The 22,478-nt window shown below is 46.2% G+C and overlaps 1 protein-coding gene across 2 annotated transcripts in view; it reads left to right on the top strand.

Annotated features, from left to right (window-relative positions):
- The first annotated feature begins 4,677 nt into the window (after window positions 1-4,677).
- The window catches only part of LOC138488386 (adenine phosphoribosyltransferase-like), a 278,013-nt gene continuing 260,212 nt past the window's right edge, over window positions 4,678-22,478 (top strand). For both annotated transcript variants that reach the window (XM_069615325.1, XM_069615324.1), the window contains exon 1: window positions 4,678-4,917. The gene's annotated coding sequence lies outside the window, so the exon portion shown is untranslated. The remainder of the gene's footprint in view (window positions 4,918-22,478) is intronic.

The raw sequence follows: 22,478 nt of genomic DNA, 5'->3' as shown, positions 1-22,478 counted from the left end.
CTATTTTAGAGTGGGCTGATGCGGCCAGGGCAAAGATTAACAAAGAAATAGAATTAGGGAGGATAGCAGGACCCTACCAGGGTCCCCCATTGAGCAACCTCATCATCTCCCCATTGGGGATGGTACCGAAGAAGGAACCTAGGAAGTTTTGCCTAGTACATAACCTGTCGCACCCCAAAGGAGGCTCAGTGAACGATGGATTGGACATAGAGGCTTGCTCAGTAACCTATGCATCGTTTGACCAGGCCATAAGCTTAGCACGGGCGGCGGGAAAAGGGGCGCTCTTGGCGAAGGTGGACATAGAAGCGGCATTTAGGTTGCTCCCTGTTCACCCAGACAGTTTCTTCCTCCTAGGCTTCCAGTTCGAGGGGCAGGTGTATGTAGATAAGTGCATGCCAATGGGGTGCACCATCTCATGCGCATATTTTGAAGCATTTAGTTCCTTCCTCGAATGGGCATTCCATAAAAGGGAGGGCAGGGGGGGAAACGCATTACTTGGACGATTTTCTGTTCGTAGGAAGCGGGGGCACGAATATTTGCGCAGCACTTCTCGATAATTTCTTGGTATTAACGGAGGAGTTGGGAGTACCTCTGGCATGTGACAAAACACAGGGACCCTGTACCAAGTTAACTTACCTAGGGATAGAAATAGACACGGTTGAAGGGACATGCAGATTACCGGCAGAGAAGATAGAGGAATTCATCGACGACATAGATAGGGCATTATATGGGGAGAAGGCAACCATAAAAACCATACAATCTTTGGTGGGCAAGTTCAATTTTGCCGCCAGGGTGATACCGGCCGGAAGAGTTTTTGCAAGACGTCTGGCGGCGGCGACAGGAAGGCACGGAAAAGGGTGGCATAAGATACGCCTCGGGGCGGCGGTGAGGGAAGACCTCAAAGTATGGCGCGCCTTTTTAAGGGAATTTAATGGGGTATGCATATGGCAGTCCCCTTGGATGGCATGCGCACAGTTACAGTTCTTCACCGACGCAGCAGGTAGGGTGGGATTCGGGGCAATATTAGGAAAGGAATGGTGCCAGGCCGACTGGCCTAAGGCATGGGTAAGGAAGGGCCTGTGCAAAAACATCATGCTGGAACTATTCCTAGTGGTGGCAGCAATGCACATTTGGTTGCGCGAATTGTGTAACAAACGATTAGTGGTGTGGTCGGACAATATGGCAGTGGTACAGGCGGTGAACACGCATTCGGCAAAATGCCTGGCCACGTTGTGCCTACTATGCCACATGGTTCGCAAATGTCTGGCGATGAATGCAGCCGTCAAAGCGCGGCACGTACCGGGGGTGGATAACACAGCGGCTGATGCACTTTCTCGTTCACAGATGACAAGATTCAGGAAAGCGCACATCAAAGCACAGCTCATCATGACTCAGTTCGACAAGGAACTATGGCAGCTAGTGAGTTGGGTCAAGGAATGAGGAGGCTCGCTTCCAGAGCATTAGCGGGGAGCACCTGGAGTCGATACAAGGCCAATTATGACACATTCTTGGAGCACACCAAACATTTGGGGGGGAAAACATGGTAGAGAGGGTGGACTGTTTTGTCCTCTGGGCAGAGGGGGCGGGAAAATGGCTGGCGGGACATCTTAGCGCAGTGGCATTTCATAGCCAGCTGGCAGGCCAGCAAGACCCAACGAAAGGTTTTCTGGTAAGAGCTGCACTAAAAGGCTGGAACAGGGGAGGGGTGACCACGGCAACAACCTCATCAACTCTAGTGAGGAAACCCATTGATTTTGAACTATTACAGAAGGTCATGACGGCAACTACAGGGGTGTGTTACTCGCAATATGAAAGCATTATGTTCAAAGCATGCTTCGCATTGGCCTTTTTTGGGGCCCTGCGGATTAGTGAGTTAGTGGCGAAAGCCAAGAATGACCAGAGCTTCAGGGCCTTACTATGGGGAGATGTACGCCAGATAGGGGGGGGGGATATCAGTCAACATCAGGATATCAAAAACAGACCAGAAGGCCAAGGGAAGCGAGCTGGTGTTGGCCAGACTGGGACAGGAGGCGTTTTGCCCGGTTGAGAACACAACAGCATATTTTGCAATTAGGGGGGGTGAGCCGGGGTATTTGTTCCGACACAAGGACGGAACCCCACTTACCCAGTTTCAATTCAGGCGAGTCTTAGAGGGGGCCTTGGCAAGTCCGGGTGTGGATCCGGGACAATATTCAACCCACTCATTCCGCATAGGCGCAGCGACAACAGCGAGCAGGGAAGGTCTGGGGGAGGACAGGGTCAAAAGGATAGGGAGATGGACATCTGACAAATACAAATTATATGTGCGTTAACAGAGTCAACGCGTTGGCATCCAGGGGGGTGGGGGGTAGGGCAGCATATGGGACAAGGGGGCACTAACTACGCCACACAAGCTAATACAACCAATCATGTCTCCACAGAAGCCAACAGGGTATGGGTCGTGGGCCACTCCTTCGTGGCCCGGGCAGCGGCCAGAGCGCGGATGGCGTTTTGGGACGGGAACCTGGGCCTACGGAACACGCAGATTAGTTGGATCACCAAAGGTGGTTTGAAAGGCACGTCCGTATGGGCAACATTGGAACAGGCAGCGCAGCAACACCCTTCGCCTGACATTATCTTGTTGCATATAGGGGGAAATGATTTGGTGACTAAAGGAAGGAGGGATTTGTCAGAACTTTTAAGAAATTTACTAACCAGAATAGGGAGGACTTTCAGGGGGTGCGAGGTGATGTGGTCTGAGATAATCGCAAGACAGGAATGGAGGGGTGCGTTACGCCACGGGGCCATAGAGGAAGCAAGGAGGAAAACGAACAATCGTATGGGGAGTTTCCTAAAAAGCAGGGGGATGGTATGGATTCGGTATCCCCTCATCACTTTAAAAGTACCTGGGTATTTCGAGAAAGACAGGACCCACCTGTCCGAGGTGGGCACAGCCATGATGTCCTTGGAATGGAGGACAGCACTAAAGAACGCGGGATGCGCGGATCAGGACGGTGGGGGGGAGGGGGAGGCTATCGCTCCTCGGGCAAGGTCTGTCCCCCCCCCCACACCCGTACTAACGTACGCTCCCACCCACAATTCCATGGAACCAAGAAAGGGAGTGCCCTGTGCAAGCAAGCTGGGGGGGGAACTCTCCGCCGCTGGCAGCCAGCAGAGAGTCTTGGAGGAGTCACAGGTCAATCCCTTGAACAAAAGCACTGACAGACCCATAGGGGAATGATCAGCCAATAGATTAGATGTACGGCGCCCCAAGAGCAATAGGCTTGGGGGAGGCCCTGGGAAAAAGGGGAGGGATGATGGGGACTTGGGAGCCAATTCCAAGACCAAAATTGCGGGGGAGGGGAACGAACAACAAACTCAAACAAGGGCAGCAAGAGAAGCCGGTTGGGGGGGGGACAGACCTCCAGGACATGGAGGGCCAGAAAGGACAGGAAAAAGGGGGCTTGGCGGGACGCAGCAAAGGGTGGACCGGGGAATGGAGGAGCCAGTTGGGAAAGGAAGGAAGAAGGAGGGATAGGGTATACGGAAGAGACATGACGCTGGCAAGGGGGGCACTGGGTAAGACTTCACCGGGGGGGCCTTGGGAGAGAGGGAACAGGGAAGTTCTTGTGGGCTCGGGAAGACGGAAGGGAGACCTGGGGGTTGCATAGCATAGATAGGACTGGGATTCCAGTACCAGCAGCAACTGGGGGGCGTAGGGGGGACAGAGTAGAGTTACAAAGGAAAATGTTAGATGGACGTCGCAAAGCGATGACCAACTAGGCAGGCAGAAAGTGGGGGCCGGCACCGGAGGGCGGTGTCGGCCTTAACTACGGATATGGAATATGTGTAATGTTGGGGCACTTGTGGTGGTGCCGGTATAGGAACCTGAACATTAGCGAGGCACCGCGTGGCTGCCGGTTTTAGCTAGACCCAGACCAGGACACAGGGGAAGTGTCAGGGGAGGAGCGGGGGGGGTCGGGCATTCCCTACTAAGACCTAGGGAAAAAAGAGGGCCTAGGGAAAACACGGGCATGGGAAAATCAAATCACAAACGGCCGGGGTAGAGAGAGGTTACTAGCAAGGGCCGGGCTCAATCTGAGGCGTCCACCGGACGAGGACGATAAGGGAGGGGGCGGGGAGGGCAAGGAATACCTAGGTAGCCGCACATTGAGTAGTATACCAGTGGCGGTGAATTACGGATCGCCTGTAAGATAACTCCAAGACTTTATGCAAAAATAAAGCTGCTGAGGCATTTTAATCTTCCAATCTTAAACAAAGTGTCGGTGTCATTCTTTGGTTCAACATGTAATGTATGACTTATGCCGGGAGGAAGGGGAGGGTGAAGAGGGAGGGGGGAGCGAGGGGGCAGGATAAAGAGGGGGGCCAGGACAAGGCACTGGGATGCCCACGCTATGGAGGTACGCGTATTTTTTTTTCGTGGACACCTCCAGTTTCTCCTTCCATTTGAAGCACTGCTGTGTGAGTTGTACGTGTATTGGAACTGTTTTTGCCTCCGTGTCACGTTACGGAGTGCAGGGCGGCCATTCCTAGATATTGGGCAGGGAGCCCTGACATGGCCCATCGGTGGGCGTGTGCAGAAGGAGCGTTCGTGTTAACTTTCCACCCACTTCTATATATAACGGACACGTGTCGTGTTTGGCTTGACCACCGGGCCAAAGTGTATAGCGTCTCTAACTTAACCTCCCCACGAGAGACACGTAACATTTTAACAGCGACGCCTCTGGCCCACTCCCCCGCAGGAGGCCCCAGACCCCGCCCACGCCTCTGTTTGGCCCGGGCTCCCTGCGAGCTGGCACTCGGCTCGCAGGGGGCAGCGGCTGCAGAGCGCGGTTAGCCCTCAGAAAGGACGCAACGCGGCGCTTCGTACCTCAGGGCCACATTTTAGGAACGCCATAAAAGCGTGAGCATTTTACGGTAAGCCCTTTGTAGAGCAGGTGCCCGCTATCTGGCAAAAATGATGCTAGGAAGCTGTGGTGCTAGGCGCAGCAAGCGGTGTTATTTCATCTTGGACTAGCTAGCTTCCCAGCAGAAAGCGCCTTGAGGCGACTCGGTTCGAGAGAGCCATGCTTATACAAGTTTATTCATCCGCCGCCGCCGGACTCTTTCATCTTGAGAATCCGTTTTTTTTTAATGGTTATGTTGCGTTAGGTAATGTTGATTTTTACAGTCCCCCATCCTGGCACGGATTTTGCACCAGACCCCAGTCCCCCTCGCCTTCTCGCTATCCAACTAAATGCAACATAATTTAATGCAGCCAGATTAAATGTGTGCGTGCCTTGGCTTTTTACCGGAGCACACGTTGTTGGGGTTATGCATATTTCTAGTGCATAGAAGAGGAATGCGGCCGGGTTCTGCGTCTCGCGGTATTAGTAATCCCCATAGGGGCAACTTTGCTGCGAGGCAGGGGCAAAAAAAAAAGCCTGCGACCAGAGAGCCATGTAAATCGACCCACGGACTGCATACATTCCCGCTGGAATATTAATCATTCATTCTTGGCAGGGGCAAGGAATGTTGGCGCTCCAGGTAAAGTCCTATTTTAATGTCCCATTCCAGAGTGTCATTTGCTAAAAAGGGAAAGGGGGCAGAGTGCCCTAAACATGCGGTCGGATGGTGCATTTTTTAAAATTATAAATTGTATTGAATTTTCAGATTGAGCAATCGGAAAAAGGGCCAGGGCCTGTTAATGGTGCATTTGTGTAGCTAGTGTGGCTGCATTTTCAAATACAGGAGTACATTTGGCACAGGGAATTGAAAGTAAGTGCATATTGGCTTTCACAACAAATGAGACAAATAGTTGTATATTTGAAGTACTAACAGCAGGATACCTTTTAGAGAAATGACGTCTCTGTTGCAAGAGCGCCCCTCCCTCTGGTGCCTGTGGCGAGGGGGCCTGGGGCAGCCCTGCCTTTTGTCCCAGTAGAGTAGACCGTTTTGTTGACTTGGGTCTGGCTATATACATGTGACGAGTTGGGATACTGTGGTAGTATACTGCACTCTGCTGCATTTTGCTTGATCCTGGGTTTGGAGGGCGGCAGTGGGGGTTGAAAGCTAGAGTTTCTGTTGTGTTGATGTGTGCAGTACCAATGTAACCAGGAACTGGGTGCAAACCTGTTTGTAGGTGGTTTGTGCCCATAGTGCTGGAGGTATCGGAGTCCAGGGAGGAACCTCCTGTGCCCAGGCTGTCGGGATACATTGGTCCCGACTGTGACCTATAAGATGGTTGGAGAGGTGTAATGTTCTGGTGTCTTGTGAGAGGAGCACAATGGCTATGTGTGAGAGGCTTAGTTGGTCAAAATATTGTGTGTTGGAAAGTAGAATTTGAGCATGTAAGTATGGAGGGCAGTCGGCGGACACCTTGAGGGGTATTTTGGAGCATCCGTCCTGTGTGGCCATGCCAACGTCCTGGTAGTGGTGCACTTCTGGTAAGGTGATGAGTCCTGAGGCGCCGTAGAGTTGGCTGGCATCCCAGGCAGCGGACAGCGTGCAGTGCCAGGTCCCTAATAATAGTGGAGATGGATGAGCAAGACCTGCAGGAGCAGGCAGCCATGGCTTGGCTACCAAGTTAACAGGGTTCCATGTAATAATGTCCCCTGCAAAAATGTCCCCTGACAAAAAAAGTCGCTGTTTTTTGCAGGAACATTATTACATTGAACAACCTGCGATTTTTTTTTTTTTTTTTTTTTTTTTTTTTTACTTTACACTGGTAGCGGGGTACATCACTGCAGCCCATCCTCGTACATGATGTTATCAATGGCTTTTCCCGGTGATGGTGACATTATGTATGGGGACATTATTATTGCCTGATACCATTACAGTGCAGTGACATCGATCCTGAGGAAAATCCCAGTAGGGGCACAGTGGGGTAAAACGCTGGGGGGCCCTTTGGGCGAAATTGAAGATGGGGAAAATGATAGTAGGACACTGGGGAGCAAAGTTTTGTAGCGCTGCTTCTGCCTTTTACTTAGCCTTTTGGCACTTGGGGTCTTGTAACAGAGGAAAGTGGGATGGGGGTCAAGGTTGCTGTGCTACAATGGTTATTTAAGGTACAGTGGTGAAACAATACTGTGTTTGTGTGTCTACGCATTCAATGTGCATTGGTGTTATGTTAGCAGTGTACATGCCTCCACCGTGGGTTAGCCAGATCTTGGTCTGCTGGAGGAAAGAAAACGAGCGAGGGGAAGATAAGAGGATGGCAAAGTGTGCAATAGATGCTACAAACAGTGGGAGGAAGGGATGTACCGGGAAATATTTTTTTGTGATAGCATGGGTGCGTGTCCGTCCTGTTAGGGGGACCATAGTTCTGAAAGTGAGATGGAGGACCTGTCCTTAAGTGTTGTTATAAATCGGGTTGTGTTTTCAAGACTGGTGTGTGTGTGGTTGAGCGAGATCTCAGGGTGGCTAAGTTGCTTCATGTTGGATGGTGCCCAGAGGCCTCATCCTGGCCCGCGTGTGGTGGTTGCCATGTTGGTAAGTGTATGGCGTGAAGGTCAAGGAGATTGTGCAGCTTCTGGATGCGAGTGGATGCTTGCTTTACTGCAGGAGTAGTGTGAGGAGGAGGATGGGTGCTAGGGATGCAGGGTCTCTGCTATGTGCTTGTGCTGTGTCTTTTCGGCTAGGAGGGTGAGAGTAATCTGTTTACTCTTGCAAGCAGAGTCACAACTTTGTAGAAAAGTCTACACCTCGTGTCTGTTGCTCACTGCCAGCCATCAACTGAAATTCATGTTCTTTTAAAAAAAAAAATATTTGTATAGCGCACCTAACCCAGAGGCATCTAGGCACTGTTCTTGGCAATAAAGAGCATAAAGTTAGAAGGTTATGCAAAATTCTTGGTAATAATGTACATGAGTTACAGGGTTGTGCATATACAAATAAGGTAACTAACAAACTCCATCCTAAGTTTCAATGGTCGTTTAGTTGTTAATAAAGTGTAGTTTGCTGATGGAGAGTTATTTTAGTAGATCTTGGGTGAAGCGCCACATTTTCAAGTGTTTGCAGAAGGTCCAGAAGGAGGCTTCTGACCTTAATGTGGCTGGTAAGGGGTTCCAAACTTTGGCAGCTACCACTGGGAAGCTGCTGCCTCCAGATTTCTGAAGCTTGAATCTGGGGGTGGAGAGTAAGTGTGAGTATGCTAAGCGCATAGGCCTATTAGATTGGTTAGCAGTGAATTTGTCTATCTGGTATTTAGGGGGTGACCTATGTAGACATTTGTGGGTCATAGTATTTTGAAGAGGATTTGCTCCTGGAAAGGTAGTCAGTGCTTGTGGAGATGTGAGATTAGTTGGGTATGTTTAGCGCTGCTCTCAAGGTGTTGTTTTGGATCACTTGCTGTTTTTTGATATTACAGTTCATAGTGCCAGCAGAGAGGGCATTACAATAGTCCAGTCTGGACAGGATGAGGGCTCTAGCTACCATGGTGCAGCTGTCAGGTGACAGAAAGGGCCTGCAGGCAGTGATGAGCTTCGATGTGCAGGCTGCGGCCGAAGATGCGACATTGACTTGTCTGGTTAGAGTGAGGGATGAGTCAAGGTAAAAAACAAGGGTTTTTACTTCCTTTGACACCTTGGTAGTATTGCCGTCTATATTGAAAGATTTGAAGAAGTCACCACAACGTTTAAGACGGTGTCGTGATCTGATGAGAAGTTCTGTTTTATCGTCATTTAGACATAATCCATGTTGGGCCATCCAAGCCTGGATGTTTTGATAGGGTTGAGTGATTCAGAGTCAGTGTCGTAAGGGCCAGAGATGGTTATGAGGATTTGAGTGTCGTCTGCGTAATTGCAATAGGTAACACCCAAATCGTCAAGACAGTTGAAAAGTGGTTTTGTGAATATGTTCTAGAGTGTGGGTGAGACACAGGAGCCTTGAGGTACTCCGCAGGTCACCAGGGCTGGTAAAGCTGTCGAGCCGCGTGAGAAGACTCTCATGGTTCTGTCCGTAAGGAAGGATTGTATCCACTGAATGGCTTTTGGTGAGAAGTATGCGGCAAACGATAGATGATTACAAATTATGTCATGATGAACTAGGTCAAACGCTGCGGAAAGGTCAAGCAGGAGTGGGAGAGCTAATATGCCATTGTCTTCTCATCCATTTGAATTTTTGGGTCAAGTAAGGCAATTTCAGTCCTGTTTCTTGGTCCGAAGCCAGATTGGCGTAGGCCATTGAGATTGTTGGTTTCGAGATGGTTCTGGAGATACGCTGCTTTATCTAAAATTTTGAGGAGGAAGGGAACAATGGTTGTGGATCGATGGTAAGTTGGTATATTGGGGTCTAGGGTAGGTTTTTTTTAGTAGAGGAAGGACCCACGTGTCTTTAAGATTGGTTGGGACAGTGCTACTTTCGAAGGAGGCGTTGATTCGTCTTGTGATCAACAGTGTTAGTTCAGGTGAACAGTCTTCGGTAAGCGAACCTGGGCAGATGTCAGCTTGGCATCTTGAAGGTTTGAGACGAGATATGATTTTCAAGACTTCCTCGTTTGAGACGGGTGAGAATTTGAAGAGCTTGCAGGTTTTATGTCTAGCATGACTAAACGTCTGTAGGGGTTGGGCTTGGTCAGGTTTAAGTTTGATATATTTATTTAATTTAGATTTTCGATTGTAGAAGGGCTTTTTTATCAAGGAGGGCTTTTTGAATGCCTGTGTACCAGTTTTCATCTTTGAGGCACATTTCTTTTGATGGCACTGGCGACTCCAGTTCTCTCAAGATGGTGAATAGTTCCTTGGTACCTGATTGAGCATTAGTGATTCTCTCATTGTACGTGGCGCTTTTCGTTAGGATAGCCTGCTTATATTTGTTCGAGGCATCGGCGAAGGTTGCTTTATTCAGATCAGACGGAAATCTTTTCCATATGGACTCCGCAGTTCTCTTCGAACTGAGCAAGGTTTTAAGGTTGGGAGTGTACCCTGTATTAAGGTGGGCTACTGGTTTAGCTTTGTGCAAGGCTAGAGGTGCTACTTTATCAATGGCTGCTAGGACAGTTTGGTTGTATAACTGAGGGGTCATTAATCCATGGTGTGCCGTCATGGGGTGTAGCAAAGGTAGGACATTATTGACTGTGATGTTTTGAGAGTTTCTGGATAGGGAAGCTGGTGCCATAGTTGGGGGGGGGCATGTGTCTGACCCAGAGTTCTTGGTGTCAATATTAAATGTGATGATGTGATGATAGGACCAAGGGCATTGGGCATTAGAGATTATGTTTGTGTTACAGTTGAGGTCCATTAGCCAGTCGAGTTTGCGACCTTTGTTGGGGTTGTTGATCTGACATGTGAAGCCTAATGCAGTAATGGTGTTGGCAAGAGCTATATATTATATTTTATTTGTATCACGCTCATACACAAGTGTTTCAGAGCACGACAAGGCAAGGGAGGGGAACAGGGGAGAACACAACCATGATCTTACTAGGCCCAGTGACATTGAGAACACGCAAGTGCATAGGAAAGGGAAAAGGGGAAAAAGTGCATGGAAGGGGGAGAGTGGAAAGTGCAGAGCAGAGGAGAACAGATACATAATAGGAAATAAAAATAAATAGATAATGGAGGCAATAAATAGTGGTAATGCAGCCAGCAAGTGGCAAGTGTAGTGTTTACGGCAGCAGACTGGGTAAATCTGACAAGTGCAGAAAAAGAAGAAAATGGGGGCTGGGGGGAGACTGTATGGGTTGCAGATAGTCACCAGTGCAAGGGGTGGCCAGGAGGCAGTGCAGGAAGGTGGCAGGGTGAGCAGGTACCTGGGCCCAGGGGGCAGAGGGTGGCCAGGTGCGCAGTGCCAAGAGAGAGCAGATCAGCAGGGGAGAGGGGGAGCAAAGGCGGAAGCAAAGAAGAAGGTCTTGAGGTGCTTCCAGAACCAGAGATGGTTCTCCACAAGTTTTAGAATGGCAGGGAGGCTGTTCCAAAGGGAGGCCCCAGCCGAAGACCGAGATCTACCCCCAGCTTGCTTCTTTGAAAAATGACCGACCCTGAGGAAGTTGGAGGTAGAGGAGCGAAGGGCTCGAGAAGGGAGGTATTAGCGGAGCGATATCTGAAGGTATTTAAGACCCAAGCCCCAGAAAGCCTTGTAGACAATGTCAGTAGCTAAGGCATTGTTGTCCTTAGGGTCGTTAAAGCCCAGGTTAAGGTCTCCCAGTAGTAAGGTTTGAGAGCTAGACTTGGTATTTGTGGAGAGGTGTTGTGCTACATCATCCTCGAATGAAGATATCAGACGGGGGGTCTGTATATAAGGTGTGTGTGCAGATTAGTCGTGGGGGATAAGACCATTTTAATGGACAGTAATTCACCTGAATGGAATGTGTGGTTAGAAATTTCCCTGATATGAAGGGTGTTATCAATAATTGCTACTGTGCTGCCTTTGGTTGTAGGTCTATCGGTCCTGTAGATGGTAACATTTTCTGGCCTGCCGCAGCATGGAGCCAGTTTCGATAATGGCTAAGAAGTCAAGTTGGTTGGCAGTAATAAGGTCTGTGATGTCTAAGGCATTTGCTGAGAATGACTTGGCATTGATGAGGGCACTCTGGAGTATGGTTGCCTTCAGGTTTAAGTTTGGAGTTGGGGTAAGAGAGGAGTCTGTCTTTTGTAGTTGCATTGATGTTTGATGGTCAGGTTTGCTAGGTTTCAAGGTAGGGGCGTTCCTAGAAGGGATAGAGTGGCAATCTGTCAGTGTAATCCGGGCATTGGACTTGGAGGTGAGGTGTTTAGATGTCTCAAATGCCTGGAAAGGCATTCTAGAGTTTAGATGTATATTCCTCCAGGTAGTCATGGGGATGGTGGATGAGGCTGGAAGCCTACTGAGCCTGGCTATTGGAGTTCCCAGTCTACTGTTTAAATCCATTTCACTTGTTGACTACACAGGAGTTCAAATTATAACTTTTTTGGATGTTAAAGTCTTGCACCAGCTCTACTCTGACATTTATTCAGTACGGTCAGTTATTAAAGGAATAAAGCTGGGGTATCCCTTGTGTAGTCCAAGGGAAGGGGCAAAAGGGGTTCCGGTGTACAGGTAGATTCAGTGGAGAGGGGGTTATGTGGGTGCAGCTATTGAGCCTCGAATGCTACAGTGTAATGGTCTGATTAGCTCTTCAACGAAGAGGCACGTGATGATAGAGGTGGCCTAGGGTGATCAGCCTGCTGAGCAGCATCTTGCAGTGGGTGGGTGGGGAGGCTGGGAGTTGGGGGGGGGGGTATTACATTGTCGACATCAATGCTTGCTTATTCACACCAGGAATCGACAGATCGCAGGCTGGGGAAACAATGGTGAGGAGTCAAAAGCATGCTGGGAGGAAAAAGGAGGGGGTGAAGTGATTTAAATTAATTTGGGAAATTGAGGAGTGCCAAAAAAAGGAAGCGGCTCGGTTCGGGCAGTGGCAGACCCAAGAAAAAACGATTCTAGAGACATTTCAAATTTGGACCGTTGTGTTTGGTGATTTTTTTGTTGTTGCAATGAGGACCGTAAATATTTCCCAGTAATGAGCATGAGGGTTTGAGCGTACCAAGAGAGCACAAACAAACCATGGGAGCCTCAAGGGTGCACCCCATGACAATATTTTGTTAAAAATAACAATGGGTTAAAATGGTGCATTTTCAGCATACTGGAAAATTGGATAAAAAGCTATACAATTTACAGTTTGTTGTACAGGGCAACATAACAAAAATCCAACTTATGCCAGATCACCAGCAGTACACAGGAGATTTTTCCAAAACATTTCAGGGCCTTTATTGCCACTGTAAGAACACATTAATTATGACACTGACCAATATTAACAGCTCTGCAATTGTAATAACACATCCATGATGACTTAGCCTCGTATTGCCAGGGTTCTACGTGATTTTGTTTTTGCCGAATTCGAATAAATCATATTTTTTTCTTATATTTTGTTACGTTTATTTAGTTTGGCCGCAACTATACGTTTAAGACCCCCTAATTATCCCCTATAAATACGATTACCTGCCCCCTCCACATATATTTGCGGGCAAATTTGGCCCAAAAAATTTGACTTATTCTACTTTGACCAAACCTCTAATTCGACCAAACCTCCCAACGCCAGTACTGTTACTATGACCATACAGTCATGATGGCTTTCCCCAACAAGGGCAGTACCACCCGTGTAAGAACACATTCACCATGGCTTTGCCCATTAATTCCAGTGATGCCACTGTAAGAACACATTCATGGAGGATTTGGCCCAAAAAGCCAATGCTTGCACCTGGCTTTGATCCAAAATGTATGCTATTTGCCACTGTAAGAACACAGTGGTGAGGACTTGCCCTAGAATGTCAGTATTTGGCCCTGTAATAATACAGTTGTAATGGCATTGCCCCCAACATGCCAGTATTTGTCCCTATAACAAACCACTTGTGATTTCTTTGCCCCTGCAGCTAATAGCTGCCCCTATAAGAACACACTTGTACAGGCTTTGCCCAAAAATGGCAGTATCTGCTCCTGTAAGAACACCCTTGTCATGCATTTGCCCCAACATGCTAGTAGTTGCCACTGAAAGAATACACATAATGGCAGGATTTGCCCCTGTGAGAAGACACTTGCAATGGGTTAGCCCCTACATGCCATTATCTGCTCCTGTCAGATCAAAGATGTGATGGGTGTGCCCCAGCATGGTAGTATTTTCCCCAGTAAAAACACACTAGTGTTGGCTTTGTTCCAACAGAAGTTTAATAAAAGCCCAGGCAGCATGTTGTGAACAAGGTGTACTTTCTGGGAGAAGTGTCTGTTATGAGCTGGTCTCAAGTTGGAAGCCACCACCAAGGCAAAATATGAGCCGAGCACTAACTGCTTGGAAAAAAGTTGTTTAAAAAAAAAATCTTGACGTGCTGGATTCACCATCCCACCAGATAATGACCTCTGCTGCAGTGACACCAATGTTTCAAGAATGCCACTAGTGCAATCCCTAAGAAGCCCTCTCTTTTTAAAAACAATACAGAGGCAGACTCCTGCGTTGCCATCTCCGTTGCCATCTGTCCCTCCCTTCCTCTGGTCTCCACCCTGGCCTGAAACCTCCTCTACAAATGTTGGGTCAGCCACACAGGCCCCTGCCACAGTCTTTGTGAGAAAAACTGATGACTCCACTTTACCCCTTTCTTTACGTTTCCCCACTCCCTCACCAGAATCCCCCTTCTCCTCATTAGTTTCCCATTCCAGCTTCCTCCGTTACCCTTGCAACCTTCCTGTAAAGCCCTGGGCTTGTCGCCTACATACAGTTCTCCACTGCTTCGCTTCTAGATTGTTGCTTTATAAATCCCAGGCGCCCGATACAATCAGTATTTTGGCAGAGGCCAGAAGATCATTTGAATCGCGGTTCTCAAGAACGGAAGCACCTAATAAAAGATAATCAAGATGTATTCCTAGTGACGAGAACTACACCGAGCGCAGCATGGTGGGGGTATTTGTTTAGGAATGCCTCACACATCTCTGGGTAGCTACCTAAATCTGTATCAGTAGTAGATGGGTGGGGGGGCAGAGGAGGGTCCTTCAAGTACATTTTGACAGTGGGAACGCCCCCTTTGTGTCTTTAGTCCCGCCCCCTTTTGATAGGCTTTTGATATGAATTTTAATATCAATCATTTTTTATATCAAAAAGATAGCGTTATCAAGTGTATTTTTTTATAAGAAGTTTGATATGTTTTGATATGAAAAGGGTATCATTTATATCAGTTTGATATAAAGTTTATATTTAAATGATTTTAGTATAAAGTTTATATTACAATGTTTTTAATATGGGAGAGCGTTTGTGCGCTGGTGCTTGGTGGAGGGCATAGTGTGTTGTGAGGTGTTAGCCGGCGAGTGTGAGGTGTTGGTGCTTTGATGATACAGGAGTGGGTTGTGGCCTTGATTTCTATGACGTCATGTTATATAAAGCTAGCCTTTGATAAGCCTTTGAATAATTTTAAATAAACTTTATATAATTTTTATTTATAAAAACAAAAAAAACAAATGTGCTATCAAAAAATGTGGTTTGATATCAAAAATAGTTGAATATATAAAAATGTTACAAAAATTTGATAATCAAATTTTTGGGTGATATCAAACCTTTTAGATATCTGATTTTTTTTTAACATCAAAATTATATTGTATTTTTTATATCAAAATAAAAACAATGTTACAAACATGTTATATAAAAATGTAAAAAATTGATATCAAAATACATTTTTTTATATATATTTCTTTTAAAAAAATATCAAAATTATTTTGCCAAGCCTTTGAATAATTTTACATACACTTTAGATTATTTTTTATATAAGGCTGGAATACATTTGATAAGCCCTGAATACATTTCATATAAACTTTATATAATTTTAATATAAAATTTGATTGAAAGGGCTAGGGTGACACAGGAGTGGGCTTTAGAACCTAGATATAGCTTTTTGCGACAGGGTGGAAAACACATAGCTTTTTTAGTTAACCAAGTGCTATTCATAAAATGCTGACTATGACCAGCTATAGCTACAACACGGGGAGAACACCTCCAGGAAGTCCTGGGCGTTCCGGGGATAGTTGTACCCCATATTGTTTTATAGATTATGTTATGTTACTTGGCATTTATATAGCACCTTATATATCACTGGTATGACCTCAAAGTGCTGGTAAATTGAACGCCCTCGGGAACCGTAGTTCAAGTCAGTAGAGAGAGATAGTGGGCCTCATTACACGTAGTGCGGTAAGGGTTTACCGGTACCGGTAAGGGCACCGGTACCGGTAAACCCTTACCGCCTTACTACGAGGTCCCTTTGCAGGACCCGACATTAACGGCTGGTCTAGACCAGCCGTTAAAGTTGGGACCCGCAAAGGGACCATGGTGCTAATTACGGTACCGCAAATTGCGGTACCGTAATTAACGCCTTCCCCATTCCCATAGAGCCCTATGGGGCAAAAATGGGAATGGGGAAGGGCAATGGAGGAAGGCGGAATTACCGCCTTCCCAACCTTGGAATAGGGCGGTAATTCCCCTTTCCTCCAAGGCGGTACCGGTAAATTACCGCCATGAACCATGGTGCTAATAGCACCATGGTTTACCGCACTACGTGTAATGCGGCCCACTCATATGGTGCATGTGTGCACCGAATATGTGTGCAGCTGGTGTAGTTGTTGGATGAAAGCTGATTTTTAGCGATAGATGTGGTAGTGCTGAAGGTATCAGTAGGATGTGTGCAGTCTGGTGGGTGGACACTCAGACTAGGTTCTGGCTCCGTTAGGCCTGAGGAACGCCTAAGTGAACAGCTAGGCAGGAATGTGCTCAGTTAGCTGCGTTTTATTAGGTTGATGAGGTGTTCATGGGGTCGTAGTCGTAAGAGAACAGCCAGGCCGAATTATCAGGGGTGTATCTGTGTTCTAGTTGAATGCTGGTGTATAGTAGAGAGTAAGCGTAGCAGTGTGATATGGTGGTTATCTGTAGAAGCGCCTGAGACAAGGCACGTGGACAGGACCGATCCATCCACTCCATCTGAGCCATCCGTTCCATCCATGATGATCTGGAGATTGATCAGAACTTGCTGACATAGCGTGAGGCCAGGGAGCTCTCTGAAAACATGGCTACACTTTCTGTTGACAGCAAGCCAGCGCTTACTGTTACAGCTGTGGGGTGTCTGTTGGAGATTGCATACAAAACATTAAGGAGCATGTGCCCATTACAATGGCTAATCTGGGGATGGCGACCTGGAATGGCGACCTCGCGATTATGGTGCAACCAACAGCGTTCGACGCGGGTGCTGAAGACAGTAGATATGAATTTATGGTTTTGCAGGCTGCCGCAGCAACAACACCAGAGACGGATTATGCCCTACTGCCCCATTGTTCAAAACAGAGGGCCAAGAGCCCAGGGTATTGGACGGCATGCTATCCAGTAAGTATGTTTTAAAGTGATTGTGTGTATATTTTAGGGCGTAAGAAGTAGCCGTAGTTAAAACTGTGCATATTTGTTTTGTGTCCAGCCTTTAACCGATAAAGTGGACAGCATTGAGGACAACCAGGATGTAGCAGAGACCATCAATATTTACTGCGTTTGAAAATGTCCCGTGTAAGGACTGTGTTTCGCAAATGGAAACTGATAGCATAAAAAATTATAGTTATAGCGGGTGTGACCTGGGTCGATATCATGGCTATCAAAGGTTTTACGGCCGCTGTTGTGTAAACATGCTTAAAACAACTTTCACAGATGGTGCTCAGGGTCCAAAATTGACGACCCCCGACAGGATGCTCACAAATGTTTGGAAAAAGCTTACATGGATAATTCGCTATGTAAAATATGTCACTTGTTGAACTCTAAACGCCTTGTAGAAATGATGCGCTTGACACAGGCACTAACGCAGCGAAGGGCTGAATATGGGGTGGAGCGATGTGTATCTAAAACATTGTGAGTGATACAAACGGCAAATAACTACCTTTTTGAACATTAAGCAATTTAGACGGGGCTGCCCGATGTGTGTTCATTATCGAGAAAACAGTTTGTTAATGGGGCGGGGGATAAAGTATACCAAAGAAAGTATGGTAGAGCAATGTGTATGGAACCCCGTAAACTGACCTATGAGGCCTCAGACTGTAGATGTCTTCATGTGTATTTGCAGGAAATAAAAAATGAGCATCTGCTAAAAAGTTATCAATTTATCATGAAACCAGCCATTGGATGTGTACAGCGGTTATTGCTGGATCTACTTAAAGAGCGGCTGGCTACTATATGTCCAAGGCTGCTATGTTATCTGGAAGCACCAACAACGATATACAGAAGGAAATGTAACTATCGTGCATCGCAAACCTATGCGTCAACAGCAATCGCCCACTAATGGACAACTACTGGCAAAAGTATCACAAAGGAGGTCACAGCGATTTAGGGTTGCCGGTCGGGTCTTCATTGCGAGCAAATATGGCCAACCTGCAACAGTTTTCGATGTATTAAAGGCTACTGGTTGTTTGCCAGGGAACTTTATGAATTTCTGTCAAACGTTTCTACTATGTATATCTGCTTATCGACGCAGTGAGAGACCGGCTGTGTATGAAGAAATTGATGATACATAGAAATTTGTATCTGAGAAGATCATTGTGCAACAGGTGATAGCTCGAGTTATTTAATGTGAATAAAAACACATGTTTTAAATATGAATAAAAATCTGCTGTTTTTGCGAGAAGAGCGCGAGTAGAGCGCTCGCTTTGACAACCGTGCAGAGCCTGCTAACGCAGGTTCGAATCCCGGCAGGGCTAAACTCAGCCTTTCATCCTATCGAGGTCGATAAATGAGCACAACACACCATCGGTAATAAGCAGCGCTCAGATACCTGAGGGTTCGTAGCGCTATATAAATGCCAATTATTATTATTATTATTATAAAACCTGTTTGTGTCTTTTTTATGTTGAACTGTCACGGAGGTCAAACACGCCCTGTACACAAATGGTAGGAATATATGATGACATAAAGATGTCAAGAGTTTATAACAAAGCCTGTGAAAAAAAAAAGTCAACATTTGAAAACTGAATTCTAAAACGAGCTTAAAACCGGTCTCTCTAAAAGTTGATGTCCCCAAGCACCTCATAGCTGATTGCACCTAATTAACAAGTGATGTGTGTTATTATACATATAGTAAACAGGACCACGTAACAAAGAACAAGACCGGTTTTATGAATTGTAAAAATATTTTATTTATAAAAAATATATATACTTAATGCATAAAGGAAATGTGCCAATAGTAATGCTTTGGCACGTTAAACAATTTACAAAAAAATCAGCAACATGTTCTGCCAAATTCGGGACAAACAATCCTCCAAAATCGGTACTGCAGGACACTCTCTTGATGAGTGTGCTGGGTAATGCAATTGTTCTAGTGCTACTTTAAGCAGACCTAGGGGTATGACTGGTTTCCCAGTGCTGTCCTGCCGCAACATTGCATCTGTGGGGGGAAATGAGTACCCCCTTTGTTTCCATAACTATTGCTCTTCTGGTGGTGCCCGTCCCTGTTCAGTAATTTGTGCTGTGGGTAGTGTATTAAAACCCTCCATCCCAATGTTGCATGCACATGTGTACTTGTTTGGTGCAGTCGCAATGTTGGATATTTCATGAAAATGTGCTGCTAAGAACAGCAGCCTCATTGCTGCAAGAAATCAAATTTGCACCTCTGGTGTTTGCTGCGTACTTCACCACAGCGATGGCCAATGGGAATTGGAGTGCGCCTATGAGCTTGTCCAATAGAGGCACATGCACTGGTGTGGAGTCTGCATTGAAGAAACCAATCCTTTTTCAACATGACAGTCCTGCATGTACTGTTGACATCACGTAGGTTGAGTCAGAATACGCCGTTACCACCTCTTCTTTATGTGCTTTGAGTGCCAAAATCAGTGCTACCAATTTTGCCGCTTGTGCTGAGAAATGCACAGGCAATTTTGGCACTTGTCACTGTCTAAAAGCTTTCATTCTCTTTTGCTTTCACTACTGCTGTCCCACTGTCATTCACCAGTGCTCTGGTCTATTGACGATGACCCATCAATGAAGAGAATATCTCCCCATTTAGGGCATTTTCCTTGACATGTTGCATTTCATAATAATGTTCAGTGTACCTAGTGCAATCATTAATGTTATTTCCTTCTTTTACTGGTTCTACTATAAATCTGTCTGGATGTTCCACTCAGCACCTGACAGTTTTAGTCGATGGGTTTGATATATTTACTTCATAACCAGATGTTCTCTGTGTGGTCAAGTTTTCAAGTTTGGCAAATAGGGCATGCTGAATATATAATTAAACTGTGCATCCCATAGTTATACTGGCAGACTTCTCAATCGCAAAGGCTGCTGCCACCAATGCTTGCTTGCCGGGATAATGACCTTTCATGATTGGATCTAAAATCCCACTGTAGAATGCAAATGGTTTGTGCCCCATGGTAGTTTTCTGTGCGAGGATAGCCATCATCCCTGCTCCATTTATATGGAAGAATACAAATCATTATTTGTTGTAATCACTGATCCCTAACATGGGAACTGTGTGAATTGCTAGCTTCAGTTCATCTCAGCGTCCATCATCTTGCCTGTCCAGGCTACATCACGTTATCTCTCTGTGACTCTTTCAGTCCGTTTAAAAATGGCCTTGCATATGTGCTGTAGCCAAAAGCCCATGCCCAGCAATAATTGCAAAGGCCTAGAAAGTGCTGTGGCCCTTTCACTGTCTATGGCTTGGGTGTCTTCATGATTGCTTCTGCTTTTTCAGGTGTCCCTTTTCTTCCTTCTTTTGAGATTAGCTGACCTATAAAATAGGGCTTCTTCCTGATTCGGTGAGTGTAAGTCCTGATTAAATCTCCACGACCCCTCTGTCGCTTTTTCACTGGGTACACAGCCATATTACATGGAGATTCTGAAGGAACTAATATCCCTTGTTGCACCAAGGTGGCAATAGTGTCATAGATACCTTCGTCAACCCCTTCTGACATGAGATATTTTCTTACTCAAGGTAAAATGGCCCCTTGCTTCAATTTAATTTTGACTGCCCACACTCCTTTCAATAGACCATGCATATGGACTGCTGGACACAATGTGCTTGGTACGTATGCCAAATCATCCTGGAGAAAGTACAGTACTTATTTTACTAGTGAAATTCTCTGGGGTATCTCTGTATTTTCCATTTTTAATTGATATGTAAGACTTATGTTAAACATCACTTCATCATCTGAGTTGTCATCTGTAAACAAGCTTTTCAAATGTTAAGTCAGTCAGTCTATGCCCTTCGTCAAGAGCTATCGTTTTTCTCCTGTTTGGCCCTTCCTCATCAACTCTGTGTAAAATTACTGTCTTCCCTCACTATTGCTGCTTCTAACTAAGTTGTATTTCTGTTCTTCCTCCACATCTGTGGGGACTTCTGGCCGAAACACACATTCTGTAGCTAACCGCAGTAATCTGTCATGTATTCTTGGAAGCCATGCTAACAATGTGTACCATGTAAAGTAATACATCCAGGTTTAATGGCACTCCTTGTTGTGCTTCTTGACCATAAAATGCTGTTATGAATTCTTGTGCAATCACATAATTAATCCCTGGGGTAGAACATATCCCCTGGTCAGTAAATTATATTGTCATGTTCAATTTGCTCATCAAATCTCTCCTCAATCTGTTAAGGGTGTCTTGCGTTTTCTCCTATGGAAATGGATAAAGCATCTGTAAAAGGAACCGTAGTTGTCGCCACAGAAAATCTGTGTGCGTTCATGGCAATGCCTGACATTGGGAACCTTCCCTCTTTAACACAATATCGAGTCACCCTGCATCTCCTAAGAAGGAACATGTTTTGTCACTTATGGTCACCCTGACCCTCGGTTCCTCTTGTGGGCCTGGTGTAATTGATAGGATGGAACACATCAAGTCTTTCTGTAGGCAGTCCTATTGTTGATACATGTCAAGTCCTGTGCCATTGAAGGGTTTCCTCACACTACTCTCACACCCCCCCTATTCTAGGTGAGGGTGCCTGTGGCAATATGTTCACCTTTCATGGTGTCCCTGCATTCTGTTGTGCTAGTTTCTACATGGGGGGGGGGGGTTTGTTGCATCAGCATTGGAGCTTGCTCTGTTTGCGTTGGTGCTTGTGTTTCGGGTGACATCCCTTGTTTCATCGGTTATATTTGTGGCGTTTGTGCCTGATACTGCATGTTATCTTGGGCATATTGTGGTTCTGTGCTATATGGTGGGGTGTATGCTGTCCCCCCTCTTGGATCTGCTGCTTGCAAGTTCTGTTGCATCCCTTCCCTGCTTCTGCACACGCATGAATTGTGACCCATTTTACTAGTGTCCACCATTCCTGTGGCTGTCCCCCAAATCTAAGTTGCCCCTGATTAAACCCTCCTCCTTGTGAAGCTTGAAATCCGAACCTTCTGCCTCTGGGTGCAAACCTTTGCCCTTGTGGAAAATAATTATATTCTTCCCTCCCTGCAAAAAATTTGTTCGCAGCTGGCTGTACCTGCTGTGTCCCTTGTACATTAAAAGTTCCCCTCCACTTGTCAATACTGCTCCTTCCACTTACATTTTCATTAATTTCTTCTGAATTAACTTTGCTTCGTCAATCTTCCTGTCCTCAACGTTCTTTCTGTTTTTCTCTTGCTTTAACCAACAATGGTGGACAAAAGGTAGATGTATCTCCGGCCATGGCCATGGATTGTGGGAATGAGATCCATTCCCACAATCTTTCTCAATTGTCTTTGCACTTCCTCGGGAAGTCCCTGAAATAAAATGTGCTAAACAATAGTTATGTTTTTATCCCACAGTTCCCTAGTTTCTAACTGCCATTTTCCCTGAATATCCTGGCTATACACTGTCGGATCTTTGTATGCTCTCAGTTTACGAGTCATAATTCTGCTCATGTCTGACGAATCTGCGTACTGAACCCTAAGTGCTCTCCATACATCAGCTCAACCGTTATTAAAAGGTGCTCCGTCATGGTTGGTATTCTGTGCCGTCACCCCAGGATATCCCGCCCGCTTCCAAATGTCATCTGATTGCTCTCCTAATATGGCAGCAA

The sequence above is a fragment of the Ambystoma mexicanum genome, chromosome 9 (genome assembly GCF_040938575.1).
Source record: "Ambystoma mexicanum isolate Mex_15411 chromosome 9, UKY_AmexF1_1, whole genome shotgun sequence".
NCBI lineage: Eukaryota > Metazoa > Chordata > Amphibia > Caudata > Ambystomatidae > Ambystoma > Ambystoma mexicanum.
This window is presented reverse-complemented; position numbering and strand designations above follow the sequence as displayed.